This window comes from Larimichthys crocea, chromosome XIII (assembly GCF_000972845.2).
Source record: "Larimichthys crocea isolate SSNF chromosome XIII, L_crocea_2.0, whole genome shotgun sequence".
Taxonomy (NCBI): domain Eukaryota; kingdom Metazoa; phylum Chordata; class Actinopteri; family Sciaenidae; genus Larimichthys; species Larimichthys crocea.
The window spans coordinates 16991256-17015603 of NC_040023.1; the positions used below are offsets into that span (position 1 = coordinate 16991256).

The 24348-nt window shown below is 39.5% G+C and overlaps 1 long non-coding RNA gene across 3 annotated transcripts in view; it reads left to right on the forward strand.

The window, feature by feature from the left end:
• Window positions 1-24348, forward strand: part of LOC109141217 (uncharacterized) — a 31625-nt gene that overhangs the window by 2477 nt on the left and 4800 nt on the right. For 2 of the 3 annotated variants that reach the window (XR_003463564.1, XR_002042685.2), the window contains exons 3-4: window positions 101-144; window positions 14744-14781. This is a non-coding gene — a long non-coding RNA (uncharacterized LOC109141217). Of the gene's footprint in view, window positions 1-100; window positions 145-14743; window positions 14782-15398; window positions 15466-24348 lie in introns of all 3 variants that reach the window. The other variant, XR_003463565.1, reaches the window with a different exon arrangement.

The window sequence follows — 24348 nt, forward strand, 5'->3', positions numbered from 1 at the left end:
AAACATTTTGTTCTCTGTACCTTCTATCCTTGTGCTCACACTCCCTACCATTCATGCAATATTCCTTTTAATCTGCGGCTTTTTTTCTTCTATCATACAGTTTTACAAACAAGAAAAAGGGAGAGCAATTAAAGCTGGATGAAGGTCAGTCTCATCCCTATTCTCTCTGAAATTTGGTCTTGTTTTTTTTTGTTGTTTTTTTTTTTGCAGTTATGAGAGCGAATTTTAATACCACATTTTTTGCTAGACAAATTCAGTTTTACAAACCAAATAAATTACCTTTGTTCTTCTTTTTTTTTATCTTCCATCTAAAACAAATTATTCGACAATGAAGAATTACACAAGTCGTTTGAGTATCTGCTGCTTTTGCACTGAACTGTTAAACCACTGCAGGCTTGTCACTGTTGTCTGATTTATGACAGAGGCAGTCAGGGTCTTTGTCACAGTAGTTAGTGCACACTTGTAGTATATACAAGGCTTAGCGTCTGTAGGCCTCCTGTGCAGAGATGCTGACTATATGGTGGACATATTGCACCGAGACGCTCTGGCTTATCGCAAAGCAGAAGTGAAAAGTGATTGTGTCAGTTTGAATGAGCTCTCTATGTCTACGGCCAAGGCACCAGCACTCAGCACTCTGGTGACACTGGAGAAAGAGGAAAGCAGAGAAAGAGAGAAACAGAGGAAGGCTTTTATCTTCGTGTCACCAAATCTGCTCCAACTGTACGTCAGAGTGCAAGCGAGGACGGGAAGGGGCGGGGGTGCGGGGGAGAGGATTGCTGGCGCAATTGCAGAGCGCTCAATGGTGGCATTCTTCCCTTTCTGTGGATACACACACACACACACATACACACACACACACAGACAACACAACACACGCACACACAGTCACACCAGGGGGATTCCCCCCGGGAGTACCCAAGTGAAGTAATACAACCCATCACTGCCTTATCACACCAGTGCCCAAAGACAGGAGAGAGGAGTGTAGAGAAGTGTTTCCATGAACCTCAGCACAGGAGGTGTACTGTATATCACTTGGGGATTGTGGGCCATTATATGATGCTATCGGGATGTGTTTTTACACTTTTTTGTAAACGTGTGTGTGTGTGTGTGTGTGCGTCTCGACAGAGAAGGGTAATGCGCAGCAGCTTGTGCGTAATGTTCTGTAGTTTCCCTTGCTTGTTTGATGGCAGATTTATCACCTCTCTTATTATTACCCTGCAGTCAACATGATTCACCACTTTGTGTAAAATTTGAGTGGTGTTTGAGTTAAACTCAGCATCCATTTGTTTTTCCTTAAATCTTTGTTTATTTCTTTGCATTTCTCTGTACAGTGCAGAAGTGAGAAGTCAACTGGTTCTGTGTCCTTATGTGGCATGACTCTCATAGCACCGGTTCAGAATTTTTTCCTGAAGGGCTTACACAGAAGCCTCTCTGAGCTTCAGATGAAAAGAACACTGTATACAGCCCTTACTCACACGTATGCATGCTCTGTTGTGAGCAGCAGGTGCGTGTCAGACAGGATTCAGCATGCATACAACACATGACAGTATGTGTTACTTCGAGTGGATTATTATTTCACTGATTTCCCCCTTGCCCCTCCAGTGGGAACCTCAAGCGTTTGACTTGTAGCCACTGAAACAGAAAAAAGAAAATTACCTGAATTATAATTTGAATAAATGCAATATACGCTGATATCTCAACCTTGTCAGGTTTTGTGATTTAATGCCGATAATCTCTGAAACTGGTCTGACTGCTTTATAATAACTATTATTGTGAGTACTGAATGTTTGTCTACACCTGTCTTAGCTTGTGTATGCTGACAGACAAGACCAATATCTCACATTATTAGGCACTCTGCAGCTATGTGTTGGGGGTCAACAGAGGTCAGTCGCTAAACAGAGGCCAGTCGCTGGATCTAGATGCAGACAGTGGTCATTCCATGTTTTAAAAAAATGCAGCAACACATGATGCTCATGGTTTCCATTTTCTGAATGTAACTTTGTGTGTCACAGACAGTAGTTTGCCCCGCTGCAAAATAGTAAGTCAGACAAAATGCCCCGAAGACATTGAACTCAATGGAATTTTGACATTAAGAAATGTTGGTATTGAGCAACAGCGTCAGATAAAACATTTTCAGAGCACATGCCTCTAAGTTGTTCATGGTTTTTTGACTCTTGATTGTGCATTAAAAAAAGAAATCCTGTCAATAAATACCCATGTCCCTGTCAATCATAAGCCCAGCCACTGACCTGTTATGTAAGGTAATTAGACACAACAAATTGTGTCATTGCTGTAAGTATTAAGTTTACAACTTAACTACCAGCGGTAAATTTAAGCACGCAATTTGTAAGATAGTGTGTGTGTGTGGAAATATGTGAGCAGTGGATGTCTGAGTCACCTCCGTGTAGGCAGTTGTTTAAAGGCCATTTTCTAACAGGAACATGTATTGGTGTGTTTGTCTGCGTATGAATGTGTGTGATGTGGCTTTGTCATTTGAGCTTTAACATCACAGGATTCCCCCTCTTAGAGTGTTTAGATCGAGACTTCAACAACAAAGCAGAGATGCAGTAGGTGTCCACTTGAAAAAACACATGGTGACCAGCATAGCACGTGATAGATATTAGCCAAAATATTTGCAAGCGGCCTATAAATACATTTTGTTTAAAACATGATAGAGTGAATGTAAAGTCTTGGACTTTCAGTTGCACATGAAAGTGCGTATATGTATTTGTGTATTGATACAAATGGATTTGTGTCGGTGTGAAAAACAGTTGCCCTTTAGTTCGTCTCCGATGGGTCCCTGCTTTGGGGAGACACTTTCTGAATACCATGCTCACCTCCATTCATGCGACTCCCACACCTTCATCCCAGGTATCTGCTTGACTGCTTGTAATTGTAGTTCGGGCTTACTTCATATAAAGGAGCGATGACATTTTGGCAGCTGAGTCAGTGTCTTTGTCACCCGTCAGATATTCAACACTTGAGCAGAATGTGTGTGTGTGTGTATTCTGTGATTTTTACTCAGCGTATGGGGTCTAAATATGTGCTCTGTGTTTGACGCTTTGCTGTGGCTCCGAGTAATGTCGCTCTGGGTCACACATTGACCACATGGGCATGTGCACAGGCAAACAGGGACACACACACACACACGTACACACACACACCCACTCACGCTTACAGATAAACAAGTGGTTGCATTTCTGCATGAGTCACACTCGTGGGCAGAGGTGGAAAGTTTCCTTGTTTGGGCTATTCCCCCATACTGACACTTTTGATACTTTTTTGAAGTATCTGATGTGTCTCTAATTCCAAGTCAACTTGTAGTGGACAGTGTATTCAACTTATGCTGAGACTACAGATATGCAAACTACTTTCCATCTCTCTACTTGCTCACTGACGGAAACACACATGCTGTATTAGTGCATATGATCACACACAGGCCTAGACATTATATTTCTTTCTTAAATTTAAAAGTAGCAGTCCAAGTGGATGCGGCTCAAAAATGTATATTTTAATACTACCTATACTATCATCAGTTCGGCTGTTACTGACTTATTACCGTTGTAGCCGACATGTCAGAGGCAGGATATTATATTCTTGCTGGCAGGCTGTATTTCGTAAATTTGAGGTGTGAATGATGAATGTGTCCTAGCCCTTTTTTTTTCACCGCTGACATTTTAAATTGTCACTGTAGGAAAATTACAGGTGTTACTAAGCACGTTAACCTTATTAATCCAAGACAGCATGACAGTGAGTCATCATGCAAATTATAAGGACCCTGAACCAAGACATTGATGTGCATGCTTTGTTAATTTTTATCATTAACACCTACGCTTTTCCTTCTATGACGAGTCAAAATATCGGCTGCATTGATGTTTTCGCAATTTGGCAAGTGGAGTTCGATTCAGCAACTTTGGTAAGACACTGAAACATGCTATTACTTAATAGTCCAACAGCAAGAAGCCCAACATGACATCTGTGCTTCAGCTGTCTATTTCACAATGTTCGACTAAACGACTAAACATCAGTCTGAAATTTACTCTTGTGCGGCAGTTTCTTGCTCCGTAACTCTCTTGTTTTCTCTTCTTGGCTTCCTCTGTCAATGTTCACCTGGCTCTCTTAGCCTCTGACATGTCAGCTAAACCCGTTGTTATGCACTTTTCTGGATCCGTGTAAATGAAGTCAGTGTAGCATCAAAATGATAGTAAAACTGTTATTTTAAGGTAGAACAGTTACGTAATATTTTTGAAGTCTTCATCCATAATTAACTAGAGCTGCAACAATTAGTAGATTGATCGAAAATTATTTGTCAACTATTTTTCCAATCGATTCATTGTATCATGCATCTTTAAAGCAAAATGTCAAAAATGCCCTGGTTCCTCCGCAAAAAATGTTATTATTGTATTTGTATTTTACTTGGTCAAATAAGATAAGCAATTTACCACTACTTTCATAACCTTTTATTGGATAAATCATTATTAGAAGAAATAATTAACAAGGAAGTCATTAGGCCATGTTGGTTTTAAGAGTCTGACAGCTGTTGGAATGAAGGACGTGTGTACCCCTTACCACCTTACCCTACACCCATTACCAACACTAAGGTGCCATTGAGCAAGGCCCTGAACACCCAACTGCTCCAGTTAAGCTGTTTGGTCACCAACAGATCAGACTGGTTATACTGGGCATCTCCCAGTAGTAAAAGTGTGCAACCAGGTGACGTTACAGGGCGTTCCTGAAAAATGGAGTGAATTGTACTCTGTGATCTACCACAACTAAAGAAAGGTCAAGAAAAGAATTTGTAGTATTATTATTATATTTTTTATATATTATTATTAACATTTGCTCTAAAGGGACAAAATAATCTAGTCTGGTGTGTTACATCATCACAATAAATGCAATACTAAATGCATGTAAATGTTAAACGGATATTAATTATCACCTCTGTTTAAAATGTCACAGCTGTTTAACTTATATTACTTTCTTTGTATTATTTATTTCCAATACATTATTTCCAATTATATTTCCAATATGAGGTTATAAAGTCTTTTTACTTATTGAATCATTTATTCTTTTTTTTTTTCACATCCATGAGTTAACGATACTTACAAAACCAGCCAAGCTTCCATTCACTCTTCCTGTCATAGCGTATGAATGAATGATAATAAGGTTATGCTTCATAAACTTCAGGTATGTACCTCTTATTGTGGAGCGAACAGCAAATGTTGGCTTTTAGGAAAAAACTTGTCTCATCACGTCTTTGCCTGCAGCTGTCTGTGAGTACGCACGTGTGTGTGTGTTAATACATGGGAACTTGAATGTACATGTACTATAAAAATATATATATTTTCTTTATCAGTTGACTCATTACATGTGAGGATTTGATAAAACTCTGTTACCCTTTGATATTTTATGTGGTGTGGGTGGATGGGATTACAACAATGTAGTGTCACACACCTTTTATAAAAAGTTCAAATTCAAGGATGGTTGGCTGACTAAACTGACCTTTGGGATAGCTGCTAGTGTTTATTGCATATTTACAAACAAAATAAAATTCAATATTTCTTATCAAGTTTGTAGATGACTTCAAAATTAGAATCTTTAGGGAGTTCGGACCTGCTTATTTTGGTTGATATAAATGAGAATGCAGCAGAATAGTTCATGTGAAGCCTCATTTTAGTTAAATGAGGCCACTGTGGATGTAGAAAGAAAATCTATTATTTCAAAATGAGTGCATTTAATCATATTCTCCATATTTGCCACAGAATATCATCGAGATTATCTTTGATAAAAACAAAATAAAATAATAATACTGGATGTGAGTTAGTTATGGAAATGTTTGTCTAAAGGCAAAAGTGTCTCGAGCAACACAGCAATCATATGATGTCTTACTCATTATGTTTCATCATTTGACAATGTGAAACATATTTCTGTCAGTCAAAACCAGAAACAAAACAACAGTTTCACTTCACAGCTTACAGTTTTTAAAGACGATAACACAAAATCAAAATTACTACAGGCACCAGAGTATTCAGGTTTAGTGGTTACACCTAATTGTTTAGAATTATGTTCTAAAATAAAGCAGTATAAATTTTGTCCATGTACAGACGCCTGAGTAATACATGTGTGAGCAATAAACAAGCACACACAATTACTGAATTAATATCATTTTAATAGCTTGAAATGTAAAATATTTAAGCTTTTCCCATACAAGCTGAGATAATAGATTAGTTTGTTTGCACAATTAAAACATGGTAAAATTCATAATAATAAGACCAATTGGGTGTGTGCAAGATAGGAAGGAAGCAAAAGGCTTATATAAAAGAAAAGAAGAGATACTGAAAAAAGGTGAAGTTGTTCTTCTAATTCCTGATATCAAATGTAAGTATTTCCCATATGAATTTATTTATGATGATTTATATGTAATATCGCTTCATTAAATATGCAATAAATTTAATGTTCAGTCGATTCAGGAGTGACCCTAAAAAACCTCATGCAGTTGCCTTTATTACTTCACACCACGTCGTCTATAAGAGTCATCTTATAATTTCACTTTCACAGTTCACTTTCTTGTTTGAGCTCATCTTCTACGTGTTTGCATCTAAAAGTCAAAGTTCGCTCCAAAGTTTTTGACGTTGGCATCTCGTAACTTCTCGGTGTGCGTTGCACAAGAGGATTAATTATATTGTTTGAGTTGTCTTCCCCTCAGCTTTGACCTTTTCCGTTCAAAAGGTTCACCTCTTATGATTCACTACATCTCAACTCTGACATTTAAATTTCACCTCCTTCTCACGATTGAAACTCAGTCCTAACAATTACTTGTGTACGGGAATCTAATATATGCAACATGGAATATCGTGGCTGCTGCGTGGGCACCAATCACCAATAAACCAATAATTGCAAACCACCCATGTCCACCCATGTATTGTGATCTTCCCAGAAGTCCTTGGTGCGCAGTGAGAGACACTCCCAGAAATTTCAATAAGCAAAGAAGCATTGGGACTACCCTCCTGATGTTCAGCCAGCTGCATACCTGAAAAGCAAGTATTTGTGCATGCCGCTCCCCATGACTGGAAGTGCTGACTTGTTGTGTGGGAGTGAAGTTCCCTATGATGCTGACATAATAGCATAATGGCATCATCTAGCGCAGGGGTGGCCAACCCACGGCTCGGGAGCCGCATGCGGCTCTTGGCCAATAAGAATACGGCTCTCCAACTAAAAAAAAAAAAAAACTTTCAGAATTTTTTTTGTGTGTCTTTCCTCTCCTTATTCCTTATAATTATTGTTATGCTTGTGTGTATTGGGCTATTACTGCTTAAAAGAGCCACAAGAGCCAATTATCTTGGGGTGGGGAGTGGAAGGGGGGGACCTGCACAAGTTTTCCGAGGTTTTCGCACAGCAAGTTATGATTCATTCACAAAAATGGCTAAATGCAAAACTAAGCACAGTTATGAAGACGAGCACAGGACATTTCTTAAAACTGGGAGGACGCTTACTTTTTTGTTGAACGAAGAGGCAAGCCTTTCTGTCTGATATGTGACACGTCGTTAGCACATTTCAAAGCTTCAAATCTTCAGCGCCATTTCAGCACGCTCCATTCAAACATCAACAAGGAATTCCCCAGAGGTACTGGATTTCGCAAGCACAAATTAAACACGCCGAAAAAAAACAGACCCAGATGTTCCAACAATATGCCAAGCATGCTGAGACAGTGCATCCTACAAAGTGAAGTGGAACATTGCCAGTGCTAAAAAAAAACATACGACGAAGGAGATTTTATTTAACTGACGTGATTTGATATATCAGTGAGTGATTGAATGAGTGAGTGAAATAACTGGCCACTGGTCTTGGTAGGCAGGGCTTGCAGTGTGATGTGAATCTGGCTGAGCAAAGGTCTGCTGCTTGGCTGCACACATGAGTGGGTGTGGCTTCAGCACATTCAGCGGACACGCCCCCACAGTCCTGGAGCTGAGAATACTGCTAGTCTTTACCTGATTTTGACACTTTTCATAAACATTTCGATATTTTTAATCATTCAAATTTGAAATTTTAAACCTTTATAATAGTGAGTCTACAGCATATTTGTGATCGAGTGTTATTGGTCCTGTGGTGATTAGTAGGGATGACCATCAGACCAGTTTTAGCTCTGTCACTGGGACGAAGGAGACAGCATTCCTCCCCTCCCCTTTTGGTTGAATAATATGCTTACTCACCGGACGTGATTCACCTAACTAACTCTGTTAGAGAGATGGTTCTGTTGTCTAAATGTTTGGTCAGTAATGTTGTGTAATGTTTAGAAAGTTGTGTGCTTGTGAGATAAATAACTTCATTTGAGCTCTTCTGGCTGGCTGCTGTGCTGCTTTGAAATCTTCATCCAATAAGTGGCTGAGGGGTCAGATATTTTTGCACACTCACAGAGTGACGTTATTGTTTAAGATTGTACCGTGACCACACTGGATACACAATTCTGATTGGCTGAAGAGTGTGTTTATCTCTCATATAGTATGCTTCATAATCATAAAACTCTATAAAGCGCTATAGCTGAGGCTCGGCCATGACTTTCTCCTACATGTTGGATTTGTTTTATTCCAAGGCTGGCAAAGTTTCTTTTTATTCAGAGAACATATTGCCCCAAAATATGATGAAACAATAGGTATATTATAATGCATGCTGTAGATTTTGGTTGATGTATTGTATTGTAGGCCACGGTGTTAGCTAGATAATGTAGTTCAACCAGTGCAGTTATGAAAAATAATGCACTCTGTGTCTTCCTGTATTTTTGGTAACAGCACAGATCATTATGGATTGTTTTTAATCAAAGACGTGTTTGTTTAGTAGAGCACAGTTTGTTAAGCATTGTGTGTATCCTGGAGGCTTCTTAATGTAACAAATACATTTTGTTCCTTCATAATAATGCAGGACTTTAAATTGTTTTTTTCAGTTTTGTCAACTAAATGTCTTTGAGGATAGACTGTCTGAAAGTGTGCCAGGTTATCCCAGTTTGTAAAGGGTTAGGGTGGTCACATATATATACACATACACACATACACTTACCCAGCCTTTTTGTTTCTTTGCTTTAACTGCTGATTTGCCTTTTCCTTCCTCTGGTGATTCTTTCCCCCATAGGCCATAAAAATTTGGATGTCATATCCGTAACATCTTCCACAGGTTGTAAATCAGCAGACACTTAGATCCTGAGGTGTACCTGAGGCGGGCCAAATGATGCCTGGGTGCTCAAACAAGCCATTTGTAATAGCATACACTTGTCATTCACATTCATTAAAATAAAATAAATAATGTTTATCTTTGCTGTGAAGTTAAGCATTTTAATAGAGGGACTTATGGAAATTGACTCATTCTGTAGCCAGCCTCAAGTGGCTGTTTGAGGAACTGCAATTTTTGGTACTTCCTCTTCTGTGTTTTACAGTTTGCTTGCAGGACACATTTGTGTTATTACCCTCTGCTATCGTTGGGAATGTGTATCAGATCAGCCATGTCCACAAATACAAACAAACTAGTGGTCAAAAACTCTGCATTGTTCCTTTAATTAGCTTTTCATATGTGTGTTTTGTCTGAACGTAGCTGCTCCTAAAGTCTCTCAAACAGCTGCCAGACCAGACTCAGTTCAAAGGCAGGTCATGACCTCAGACTGACCCACTTAGCCGATGCCAATAGCCCCCTCCTCCACCCTGTCACAATCACTGTCTCTGCTCCACTCACCTCTTCTTTTAATCTTTGTTTTCTCTCTTGCTTTCTCTCGGTTCACTCTCTTCTCCGTGTTGCCCTCTCTTTAAACTCAACACTCAATCCTTCCTCTGCTCTGTCTTTCCTCTTTCCCTCTCTTCTTTCCCTCCTTGTGTTCCTTCACTCCATGAGGGGGAACTTCCACTGTAGTTTCTATCCAGGAACAGACTTCCACTGTGGAAACACAGCTAAATACCACTGCTCGGGTTCACTTTCCACACCGAGCAGGGGAGGGGGGGGGGAGCAGGGCTTCATGTCACTGCATCCACACACACACACATTTCCATAAACACATAATACACACAAGCACACATACATCTATAATGCTGCCATGGCATTATCTTTCTTGTTACCACACAAATAAATAAATAAAAAAACAAAAAAAGCCTGGCAGCGCAGGCTTTTACGGACATGAGAGAAACATACCTTTTTATCTCACCATCCATCATCAGCGACACTCCCATTCAAATTACAGTTTAACATCCAGCCAACATCCGAAACGACTGCGCTATGCAAAGCAGAGGTCTATATCTGTCACTGTGTGCGTGTTATTTTGGATCTCCTGAAAGACAGCTGCTATAATTGGCCTCTTATCAGCATTAATGGATAGACACGCAGCTAGGAGCTTTGGGGAAAACATACACATCACACACACACACACGTGCATGCACACACACACCCAGGAAACACAGCAAGAATCATCATATTCAAAGCAGACAGGAATAGAAACAGAATACATGAGGTAACCACAGTGGCGTAAGCAGTAGCCATTACCTCAACAATGACCGTGACTAGTAGCTTTCATTGTGTGTGTGTGTGTGTGTGTGTGCGTGCCCGTGCGCGTGTGTGTGTGTATAAAGGCACGTGTTGCTGTTAGAGATGCCTTTTCCATAGTCCAGATATTCCTATTCTCCATAACCATATCTGGTCTTTATATAAGGTATGCCTGGGTCTTACATAATTCCTGGCACTTCAAGTTCCTGTGTGTGTGTGTGTGTGTGTGTGTGTGTGTGTGTGTGTGTGTATCTGGAAAGCTTGTGAAACTGCAGTTGTGTGATTGTATGTGAGTGTTTGTGTGTCCGTGACGCCTAGGAAGCTCTCCTGGCCACGGCTGTGGAAATGCTCCACTGCCCCACTCTGCTCAGTGGGGACTGTGGTGGAGAGGCAGGCGGACGGATGGATGGATGAATGGGAGAGTGGGGGCTCTGATTGGTTGGATTGGGGAGAGGAACTGTTAAACTGTGGCACTGCCAGAAAGGCAGTGGCAAAATGCGAGGGGAAAAGTTGTGCTTGCTTCAATCTTATGTAAACCAGACCTCCTCTGTTTTCACTTGGCTGCAGGCTTTAACTTGATGTTACAGCCTTTTGTCACATCACTGTCGCAGCTCATTTTGTTTCTTGTTTTCATGACTGTTGCTGAATGTGTAACGTGCAACATGGTGTGTCTCACTCACCAAAACGAGCTGATTGAACTTTAAATGTTCTTCCCAAGAAACTACAGGCTATACTGTTAATTATGATTTTTTTTAGCCCGTTTAGTCAGACAGATCTTGCAAAGGGGGCCATATGTAAGATTTTAAACCATTTAATGCATTCATTGTATTTTATTACTTCATATTGCCAATTATAAATGGGTTGTAATGTACCTTAAAAAATCAAACCTTCCACAACTTTTTTTGTTGCATTATCGACTCGTTTCTACGTAAAAGACTTGAGATTCATTTTCTTGGAAATCCATGACCATAGTAGTGGCTGGTTTACCTTGGCTTGTCTAATAACATCACCAGCTAATAAGCAGCTGATTCTTGTTACTAATTCTCGCATTAAGACAAGAGTATTGATTTTAGCCAACAATAAATTATGTAACGGTGCAAAGCAGAGATGTAACTAATGATTGCTTTCTACTAGCCAAGTGTGATGCAAGGCAAAGGCCAACTAGCTTACTGTAACCGAAGCTAAGCTGGGATTGGCCGGTTGGCTGTGGCTTGGCTGTGCAGTCTGAGTCTTGCATTGATTGCTTAGTGGTGTTGGTTGATAGGGAGCTTGGCAAACAGGAAGCTAGTTGATATGATGGAGCCAGTGGTCCAGATAAAATGTAGGAATGTTACAGATTGTAACATTATTCTAAATATGAAGAGAGAGACGGGATGACATGCAGCAATAGAGCACAGATTCGAACCCTGTAAATGTCTGTAAATTTTTAACATTTACAGACATTTATGGTTCACAATTTAAATATCCTATCGACTTCTGTGTCCTCCCCGATCTTTCCTCTTGCATCACCATAAGATTCAAATTTGTGGTTTTGACCTGTCCTGATAACTGCTGGATAGATCACTGCATAGTTTGGTATAAACATTCATATCCCATGCAGAACTAATTGTAAAATGGTAACAACCCGACTTTTCATCTAGCACCATTAAAATTTCAGTTCGGTTATGACTAAATACCTGCAAAACTAATGACATCAGTCAGTGCTGATTAGCAAATGTTACCATGCTATGGTGGAGATGGTAATCAAATACCAGCTAAACATGATTAGCGCTGTCAATGTGGTCTAAAGTGGCAGTTTATTTTGGTGAGTGGTTTGTGTACACGATAGGACAGCTTGTTCTATTTCGGTAAAAAAGATTATTTGTTTTTTTTTTATTATGAAAGGACTTTTTTAATTAATCCAATACATGATCCCATCAATAAAGCTTCTCGTTTGTTAACTAAATATGTTACATATGTATGTATGCAGTGTTCAAACATGTTTAAAAATGTGTTTTTTTTTATCCATTTCCCCTAGTTCTTATTGTGGTCAGATCGTACACTTAGTACAATACTAACTTGGAGTGGAACTTCAGGCAGAGTCATATGATATTACCCTCCTGACATGTAAATTAAATATTTAGTGGACTATTTTCAACTCTTTCTATCTTGTCTTTGGTTTGATGAAGCGTGATAACCTTGAAACTTACAACATAGGTGTTAATATATTCATATATGTGTCTCAGTGTGCAGAAGTAACTTTTTTTTCTTCTGTATCGGAGGGACTGCCCTTACTTTGCATTATGGGAAGCCCCATTTGAGACCTTGTCCTGAGTTTTGCATGCTGGGTTCAGGCTTTGGTATGCAAGCTCACTGCAATAACTTGCCTGATTGCGTGCACATATGTTCTTCTTGACTTATATACCTATAGGTTATTAGCTGTCAGAATCCCTGTGTAGCGGCTCTCTGAAAACCTTGTCTTATGTTTTGCCTTTCATTGTACATTATACAGGAATTCATCATGAGAGGCAGCATGTGTGTTTGTGTGTGGGTATGAGTGTGTGTCTTACTTGTAGTGGAAACTCTTTGGGAATCTGTGCCATGGAATGTCTGGGCAGGATTCCCTCTTTTCCCCAGCGGAGTGGACCATTCACACACGACTATCTGTACGCAACATGAACACGTAGCACAGCAAAGCATGGAAACACATGTCCACTTGTGTGGACTTAACCTCATCGCACAGTTCATGAGATCTTTGCTTTTGGGCCACTCAGTCCAAAAATTGATTTAAATGAGGATGTGTTACCAAATCACTAAAACGTAAACTGTCTGTCAAGTCACCTTTTTCCCTCTAGTCTATCTGACTTCTGTCTTCTTTGCTCTCACTTTCTCTGACTTCTTCTCTCTTCCTCTTCTTCCTCCTTCACTGGAATGCAACTTCAGTTTGACCTTGTGACTCATCTCTCCCACACTGACCACACCAGAGCTGTCTATCCTATACCGACGCAGTACTGACCCAGACTCTCATACAGCACACACACACACTCCTACGCTCACACACACATTGTTGCGTCACTATCCTGTGGTGTGGCCTGTAACTACTAGACAGCTGTTCCTGCTTAGCTGTCATGTCAGCCATGATGTCAGAGCTTTGTTGTGTGTGATTGGCTGACGTCTGTGTATGTGGGAGACACAATGTGGGAGGCTGTCGCTCGCGGTGCCACAAAGAGTTGCGGTTGAAATGGTCAACTGATCTGTGACCTCTTATCCTACGGTAGAGCTCTTGCGTCTTTCTTGTCACCGCACTGTAAAAACGTGTCACGTTCGGGTCACGGAGAGGAGTTGGACTGCTACAGATACACGAGTGACACAGAACTCGTGTAGGCGCATGTGTGATACAATGAAGAAAACATTGCACTTTAAAGTTTAACCCAGTGCTGTCTGTCACGAGAGAAGGTTAAACCTACAATAATGTTATATGAGGTTGTGGTTTCAAGGATAAGTCCAGTTTATTACAACTTGGGTGTAATTTTTTGTAGTGTTGGCTATCATTTGTATTCTCTCACCAAAATAATTGCAGAGATTTGGGCACTTGGTAACCTTGTACAGTGAAGCATACTGGTTGCAAAACAGTGAGGTTGGAGTTTCAGGTATGTTATGCTAATGTGCCAAAAGCAGAGATGATGAACGGGCCGTAAATTTGTGCTATTCACGCTTCTTTTTAACTCCACAACCCCAGATTGTTTTATTTATAACTTGTGGTCTTTAGCATCAGCCAACATTGACTCAACTGACATGATATGAAGCAATTTCTTTTTCTTCACACCAGTCATTTGACTCATTTGGTATAAGGAGGTTTTTTCTGGGGAAGTGAAGTCACAGTTTATGTTAGGTCAGGTTAATAATGCGTCATCAGTTAAGGCAAGTTAAGTCACTGCCACCCCAAGATACTGCAGAATCTGATCCACAGACTAGCAGGTAGCATTGCGAGGAGCTTGACTGACATGCCATCTTATATTTAATATTAAAACTGGCTTATATATGCAGTGGCATATATGTACACACCCATGGCAAGTATGGTAGGTCAAAATTGAACTAGGAAGTGTTGGATGTTTACAACAGACAGATTGGGTAATCATTTTAACTTTTGCCTTCCTTGCAAATAAGCCTGGATTACACTGGAGTTTGTTTTAAACCTCTGTTATCCTCTGACTGCTTGTGTTTCTTGTCCTGTCTGATTTATTTTTAGGGATGTTGCCACATACCAAGATCTCACCAACCAACTTGGTGAGTACTTTATTATTATGAATAATACAAAAGTACATAAATTGTGATTAATTGGAATTTATCCTGCAAATGTTGGCATCAGGTCAATAGTGCATCAAAGAAGAGGTCTTTGGATCTGATCTATTGCACAAGTTGAAACACTTCTTGAACCCAACATGCATAAATGAATGGAAAAAAAGAGAGAACCAATCAAAAGAGAAGTCCAAAATGTGGTGGATCTGAACAAACCCACATAGAAAATCAACACAGACCTGAGACCTGTGGCTTTACAACTGGATTCTATATGACTGGATAACTTAGACCTGGTTAGACTCTGGTTTGGGATCAAATCTAAAATACTGGGAACGAACCAGTTAAAACCTCCAATTCATATCCAAATATTTACATTCAGATCAGTTTTGATGTGTTTTTAAATGATCAGTATCAGATAGTGTGGCAGCAGGAGCTGTTTTTGACAGAAAGCTTGTTTTCTTCTCTAAAAAAACTGGGTCAGTGCATTTGTGTAAAAAAAAAAAAAAAGTACACAAAGTGTCATTCAATTACATATTACAAGAAATATTCCAAATGTATTCAGAATGTGCATGTGTGTTTGTGTGTGTGTTTGTGTGTGTGTCCAGTCATGGTCACCATGGTGAAGTCCTACTAAAAATCGTCATGACAACTCAAGCCATCGACAGCCATGTTGTAAGCCAAAACACGTAACTGTCTCCTACGCATCAACACCATTCACACATGCACTCATGCACACGCTTACACACACACACACACACCCAACAAAGACGCCCACATGCACAACGACGTATATGACAGATTTAAAACTGTTTATGAGATGAAATTAGTGTGTTTACCCTGCTCAGACTGATGTAAGAAATGAGACGTCCTGAAACACAGCCATAATAATACAGCCTCAGCTATTTGAATTTAGCTAAATATAATAAATATAGCAAAATATAAATCCAATACCAAAAGATAATGAATTTTTTATTAGTTTATTGACGGTAGAATTGATGATCGACAAACCAAAACCATCAAAGTGTGTTTTTGAGAGAGGACCAGCAGCATGTGCCTGAAGGTGTTGTCACCCTGGGGACTCTCACCACCAGCTCACCCCAGCCACCACTAAACACACATAAAGCACACCCTGCCCCCGGCATGTTCACCGCTCTATGGTCGAGATGAAAGCCCCCCTGATCCGCTCCTGTATCTGACCCATTTTCTTGTGTACGTACGCTGTAGACGCTGGTGAGCAGCCAAGCCACCCACCCCTCCTTGTTTCCACTGGGGTGGAAAACACTAGTGGAATGGGGAAAAAAGAGGGGAGTGGGAGAACAGTGGCAGTGGAAGATGAGCTTAAGGGGGGAGGAAAGTATCAGGGTGAGTGAATGCGTCCATTAACCCCCCTAGAGGTACACCGCAAGGCAGTGCAGGGATTGGCCCTTGTATTTGTGCTAAGTGTGTGCGTGTGTTTATATGTTTTTGCTCATGTGTTAGTGGAAGGTTGGAGTTGTTTCTGAAAAAATGCATTGAAAACATCCTCTCTCTTTTTCTTCCCTGTGCTTTGATGTACTGCACCCAGAACACCAGAAAACCTTTCAGTTTGATCTCCTCTCTACGTCTGTTGGTATAGTTGGTTGTTTCTCACTGTTTCAGTCCATTTAAAGGGCACACCAGTGTTGCTCCCTCATAAAGTTGAGGGGAATTGCAAAGGATGGTCAAAGATATCCTGACTCTTCCCTAGTACCTGATGGGTCCAGAAACACTGGATCCTACAAGCACATCCTACACAACTCTAAAGTATCTCTTTGTTAGACCGTGCACACCTACAGGTTGCACGGATGTTATTTGAGTAATACTGAGACTTGACAAAGACATAGAACTAATTCCCCTGACTGCCCATGTTGTGCAAACCAATGGTGACATATAAAATCAATGTTGTGCATATTTAACACAGTGGCTTTTGATTGATCTCCTATCTTTCAATCAACCGTCGATTTACACTGATTTCATGACTCTCTTTAAAAAAAATCACTTTTTTAAGTAGGCTGTGTGATTCATCATTGTGAACAAAGAGTGTTCTTGTCAGCATTAGGACGTCCTCATGTTGTAATGCGGTTCCTAAAAAAGGAACTATTTGAAAAAAACTCCTTATTTGTTGATGCGTTCAAGTGCTCGCGGGGAACTACCGACATGCGATGCCAACAACAACCTTTTTGATGCAAGAGACTCGAATATCGCAGTTTCATCACATTTTACACAACATCCATGTTTGTGTATTGTTTACCGATTCCTCTGGTTTTGAACAGTCATATATAACTTTTGAATACAAGGCTACAAGCAGCCAAATGTCAAATCTTCCTTGAAAACACAGTACTTGGAATAGGCTATTAAAAGCAGTATGTGCTTGTATCTCTATCAGTCCCAATGTTTAGTTTAAAAAAGACATAAAAGCTGTTACATTTTCAGCATTTTTTGCTCTTATCTAGAGTTAGTTTTCCCTCTTTGTTAAAATAAATGGAAACAAATCACCGCCTGGAAAGGAGGAATTCAAAACACTTATGATATGCCTTTGAAAATGGTATTCAGCAATACTAAGAATGTCATTTGTAGATAAAGGCCTAAGAAATGTCATGTTAGATTGTGATTATTTAATGTATTTCTTTACAATAACAATAAAGAGTAATACATACATCTCACTAATCATGTTGCCCGAGAATGACGTCAGTTCTATCGATACTAGCACAGCCATTCAGGGACTGAGCTTTAAGCTGCTAGACTATGATCAACCAGACAATCTGTCATCTTTTCTTTTGGTCACACAGAGAACAGGTTTATGGTCCAGTGATCAAGGTAGTGACAATGTCGCCCACTCAAGTCTCACATGCTGGTTTCATCCTGTTACCATGTGATGTAAATGGAAGTGAAAACACCCACTCGCTCCTCGATGCCAATCATATGACATCAGTATTGCAATGACACAGCTTTATCATCACGTTGGTTGTCCTGCGGCTTGTTTCAGAAAGTAGGATCAGGACGTTGCTGGTTGGTTGGTTGTATTAATACTGATTTGAAACAGTGCGTGGGTGTGTCTATGTGAAAGTAAAGCAAGTAACTGAATCCTATTGAGTTTATTTATAACCACAAGGACTTCATTTTATCATCAAACCACATGAATGGATGACTGGAAGTTTGTTGGTTGGAGGTTGTCACATTGTTATCAGAACCTAAGATGCAAGTGATGATTGTTGTTGTTTTTTTTCCAGCTACCACACATTGCATCACATCCATCACTGTGAACCACTGGAAGACTGTGTCGGTGCTTGTGGCAAGGAAGTGTGCACTTTCACTAGTTGCTCCTGTGTATGTGTGTGTGTGTGTATGTGTGCGTGTGCATGTGTGCCTGTCTGTATTTTGAGTATGTGCAAATCCTGGAAAGAGAAGTGAGATGACCACTTCCACTCTTTTCTAAAAATATACCTTCCATTGCAGTTTTCATCACTTCCTCTTTCTGACGTTTTTTTGCACTCACACATACACACACACACACAAATAGAAGCATGTAACTGAACAGCGCTTAGCAATTTCCTTATCTGCCATTGCGTGGTAACCATGTTTTGTGTGCGTTTGATTGTGCGTCTGCCTGTGTGTGTGAGTGGAAAGTGATTCGGTGTAATGGCACAACGTGTGGGCTGGGAAACAGCTGGTGGCTCCAGTTAACACACATGGATACACGGAGTGTGTAACAAAGGGCTACTATATATCTGTGATAGCACATATGTGTATACATTTATATATATGTGTGTGTGTGTGTGTGTGTGAATGTGTGAGTGAGTGTGAGTGACTATAGTTCATTGTTCTGTGTGACTTACTGAGAAAGCAAGTTGGAAAGTGGTGTCTCACTACGTGACGTAGGTTTCTGGTGTTTTCCAAACCAAAGAAGTGGAACCAATAGTGACGAGGATGTGATGTCATCATCAAGCTTTCTTTCTCACTCTAACTGCGGCCCCACGTCTCACGCTAACGCTTTTGTTGCTTTCTTTTTTGTGTGTTTCTACATTTCCGCCTGTCTTGTCTCTGTACAGTATCTGTCTCTCTGTGCATTTGTCTGTCTGTTTCTTTCCCTGTCTTTATCTCTCTCTCATTGCACTGTAGGGAAGTAGGCGTTCGCTGGCTGTTTTTCTTTTTTTTTTCTTTTTTTTATGAATGGGATGTGTTGTTTACTCTCTGACAGCTATTTCTGTCAGCGCTGATGATGAACACATACAGTGTGAACACACTAACTTCCTCTTCTATCGCCCTCCTTCCTCTGATTGGCTAAGGCTCTCCTCTCAATGGCAAATGCTGTGCGTCTTTGAGGTAGTTGTGAATGTGTGTGTGTGTGTTTTTTTTTTTTTTGCGTGGGAGTACTTGTGTGTTTGTCTGTGCGTGCGTGTATGTGCAGAGTGTTGAGGGGTCTCAGTGGCCCTTTTTTTTGGAGATAATTGATAAAAACATCCTGTTTCCAAGGGAGAGAGAAACAGTTGCATTTTTTTCCAAATGATGTCACACAGCCCACACCAAAAAAGAACAAATTCCTATTTCAAAGTATGACTGCAGCAGCCTCACAGCTGAATAATTTGCAACTTACTTCATTGTAGGGAACAAACATACTCACCTAAATGACAAATCTTACATCACAGAACTATGAAACAGTGCTTAAATATGGGCCTTAAGTATAGGCCCATATTTAAAGTTTATTGTTTTCCATTTTTATTATTATCCCCTGCACACTGAGCTCTTCGGTTAATAGTAAACAAGGTTGAAGAAGTATTTGAAAAAACACCTGCAAATTGGATTTTCATGTGGATTTTATTATTTTATTTATCTGACATATCTTTCACTCAGTTTTATAATCAAAATAACACACACAAAGTCATTAAACATATTTATTTAAACATAAGTTATTTAAACAAAAAATGAAATAAAAAGATCTGTTCATATTTGTATTCATGTATATATTCATAACAATCTGAATGAAGCTTTTCTGTTTTGAGTACAATTTGCCCTTTAGTTTATCACTCAGCCTGATACCCCTACTGGAATAATAAAATAACAGTCCTCTGATTTGCATATTAGTTTACAGGTTGCTTCACCTGTCTTCTAAAGTGGTTTCTTACATGCTGTCAGTATATGTTGTTATCTTTTGAAAACATAAATTTCACACACTGTATATGCAAATCCTTGTCTATTGGCACTGACACACAGAAATTGGCTAGAAACCATTTACAGTCACATGGCATAAATTAATCCACCACAGTTAATCCACCACAGTTTATATTCTGGATGCATGCCAAGAGGGCATGTGCAGTCCTGTACACAATTACCCATGTGCTGTAAATACAGACATGAAACGTGTGTTTGTGTGCATATGTGTGGGTGTGTGCGGTAGCGGTATGTGTGGGAGTAGGTGTTTGATTGATGTATGAATGAGTGGGGCTTGTAGGGTTTGGGTTTAAAATTCTAGAGGTTGTGTGAGAGGGCATTGAGGTCATGGTGACATCCGTTTGATCCTTTTTCTAGTGTGATTTTGATCAAATGTGACGTGTAGAAACTCATTGTCTCATGTTTAAATTCCCCATAGTCTCATGTTGCTTCACGGACGTTTCAAATGAAGAACTGAATGTTTAATTAGCATGCCAAGAAAGATCTGTGGTAACAAGCTGCATAGATAGCTTAAAAACACAAACACACGCATGAACACACACATGCACACTGTAATGCTCTCACATATACATATTTTCTACTGTACACTGACTGTGGTCTGTTGTCGTCATATACTCAGATGGAGGCGGATGGAAATTATGTTTTTGGAAGCTCCTGAAAAAAACTCCCTCTTTATCTGTCATTATTGTCATCTTTGGATTATCCAGACTGATGGGAACACTGTTCTCAAAATAAATGTTGCTGTTTATTTTTCTTTAGTGTTGTTTTTCGACTTCAATTCAGCTCCACAGACAAATTGCATTGACCTTCCTTGTACTTGGCAGAAATCCCAGAAGTGGATATCTTATGGATTACACAAGACACAATACTTCCAGCTTTTAATAAGATCAGTTATTACTCTTTATGTAAATAAAAGCATTTTCCCATAGACCACCATTATCAAAGAAACATCTGATAATAGCTGACAAATTACCTCGAACCACAAAGTAGATGATTGTTTCACGCTTTATATTTGTAAAACCTTTCCAGACTTGTGTCTGTCTGAACGTTAATGCATATGTGCAGTGAGTCACACGACAGAAGCAAAGTTTTTGACTTATGCGCTGAACAAGCAACTTTTTATTCAAGGAAACCCAAGTACCAAAGCTGCTCTGTCTCTTCCTGTGGCACTGCTCTGTAGGCAACCTTCACAACTGAGCTGCTAAATTTGTGCTTTGATGGTGAGACAACCAGTCCGTGTATGGAAACAAAGTGCAGAGATTCTGAAGAAGAGGGAAGAAGCTATTCTTCCCCATTGTGTGATGCATACTCTCAGAGGAATAAGATTTATGAACTCAAACTTTACACAAGAACTCTTCAGCTCATTCTCTCAAGTCTGGCCCCCTGACATTACTGGTACTCTGAACTGGTCTTACTAGGGACAATAAAACTGTGAAGAAAACTAATAAGTACTATGTTAGCAAGAACTGAATCAACAACATCTTTGGCTTCAGGAATAAGAACCAAGTGCAACTTATATCAGCACAGAGGGAGCTGAACCAGAAACTCAACACAGCTAAAACACAATAGAGAAAACGGACTTCTGTGCACAATATATAAATAAAGTGTGAAATCTATCACAAATAAAACTGTCACCAGGACTATGACAAATGATTTGAACATGTTCTACATTGGGTTTGATTCACATGATTTCTCTTTAGAACATGACTGTGTCATTAACACCATAACAATTGATGATTGTGTTCCAAGAGTAGACTTTAGTCTCAGAGAAGTCACAAGACTTTTTAAACACCAAAAAGGCAACATGCTCTTATTGTGTCTGAGCTTTATTTCTGCGGACATGTGTAGAAGAACTTGTATGAGCCTGGGTCTGTTGACCTACATACAGCTCCATCTTTGTAGTCATTTGTAATCATTACTCCTCCTCCAAAAACCAAAACCTGTTCCCTAATAATGACCATATAAACCATATGCCTGACTACCATCTGTAAAAGTTTATGATGTGGAAGCTTCAGTCAATCATAAATGGACAGCTAGATCTTTTTCAACACTGATGTTGCAATACTTACCATAATACATCCTGAAAACCCTAAGGGCCTATGGCAGACTGCTTTTTGTAGATGTCAGCTGTTTTTCTTCATTCCTCTCAGCAAGTTCAGACAGGTGTCTGTTACCTCATAAATGACCAGGCGGCGTCACAAATCTTTGACTAGCAGGACCAGCACAGGTCTGAGTGAACCAATCTAAAGTTATCAACAATCATGTTGATATGTGAGTTCGATGTGTGTACGATTGTACACACAGTTTACCCAGACACTGCCATCTCATCACTCATTGTAAATAGAGAGAAAACTGAATGAATTATTTCTGATCCAGGATACCCAATTCTCCATAATGACCATAATGCTTGTGTTACTCATGTTCATACTTGGGTTCATTTGTCCTGAAATGTCCATGTGCATCCTGTAAAAACCAGGATCTAACATCAATCCTACTTTTTGAGCAGACTCAGGGTTTGATGAAGAAAAAACAAAGACTGACTTCTTAGTTATGATGTCATCAGCTTGTTATAGTTGTTGAACTATATTGAACTTTCATGCTGTGTTGAATGTGCTGTTGATATGCTCATATCTTAAGTATCAGCCAGGCAGCTGTCAAACAAACAATAGCAATCAATCAATATAAATATCAAACTAGTATAAATATAAAATCCAGAAGGAATGAAGAAGTAAGTAAAACGGATTTTAAGACATGGTGCTTTAGAGTAACCATTGCCATTGTTACTGAGAAAGATAACCGGTTCATCTGGGACCAGGATCCAAGTCAGGATCTGGAACTCCATGCAAAATCTTTATTGTTGTTGCCAGCTGGCACTGTAGCTACTTAAAGTTAATAAAGTTATAAGGTTAAGCTGATATCAGAAATAGACAGACTGGTTTGAAAGTGATGGGTGTGAGGGAAAATCTCTCCCTCTAAATGGCTTTTATTCACAGACAATTATGGCCAACCGTTTTCATGACGCTACAGGGTTCCAGAAAGACTTACTCTATCAGTGAATCTCCTGAACCCGAGTCATAAGGACTTCAGTATTGAGTTCTTATAATACATTTATTGTGGTATCTCAGATACCACAAAAGAAAAGAGAGGAAATAATATATTTTTGTTAAGCTCAGTGAAATCACCCTTTGGCACTAATGACATCAAGCCTTCTCTTAGTTATAAGCTCAGTAAGATGGTTATGTAAATATTTAGCTTAAAGAACTAGTACGTAGAATTTAGTGGCATCTAGGGTAATAATTGCTGATTGCAACCCCTCCAAACTGCGGTGGCTGTGAAACACACGTAAAAAACATAAAAAGGCCTATAGAGCCAGCTCTGTGAAAGAAGACCCACAGCATCTGCAGATATAAAACCTCCATTCTAAGGTGATGAAAAGATAAATCTCTATCTTGTTTTCTAATAAAAATATAGTTATGCATAATATTAAAATTCTGCCATATTCAGTAAGTAGGGTCCTACAAATCAAGTGTTGTGATGTACAGTAGCAACCCATCAGACATTTAATATTGAGGGAAATGTTTGCAGCAAGACTCAGGTACACGTTTGTTATCTTTCATAATTAATGTATAAGGTTGTTGTTTATTGGTACTGAATGATTAAATGCATGTAATTGTGTTGTTGTTTTTTTCTTAAAAGTTTAAGAATATGCACTAAAGTTGTTGTTTTTTTAACAAGTTTTCTTGCTCGGTCTCCTACTCGCTGCACTGTCAATGTTTCTTTTGCCAAAATTCAGTATTGACATCTTTGCCCGCCTGCTGTGTGTATGTGTTTGTGTGTGCATGTGCGTGTGTTTGAACTGCTCTGAGGACATCCAGTTTGAGTGTTTCTCCTCCAGTGCTCTTTCCGGTTGAGGAACAGTAGTTTTTCTGTCGATGGGGCTTATGGATTGGCACATTCAGCATCCGTGCCCCTACTCACTCGCCCACACATGCAAACACAGGAACAAACTAGATTCAGACTTTGTTGCGTTCGTCAGTTGACAGAAGGGGTACTTTTTGAGATAGAGCATTATTGTGTCCTTAAGTAACACTAAAAAATGGACAACTGTCCTGTCATGTTAACCACTTAATTGTTGTGTTGTTAGTTTGTGTCTTGTTGAGACAGACACACAGAGAGCTCTTTCACATAAAACTATGATGGATGAGGCATAATGCATGATGCATGATGCATGTCAAGGTTGCACGTGGCCTCATGTGGTACTTGTGCAAGATTGTTGAGCTTTTAGTAAATTAAGAGAAATACCTTAAGGCCTGGCAGATGTTATAACCTTAAGCCTTAACTAACAAATTATTTAGTTGTAGACTAGAA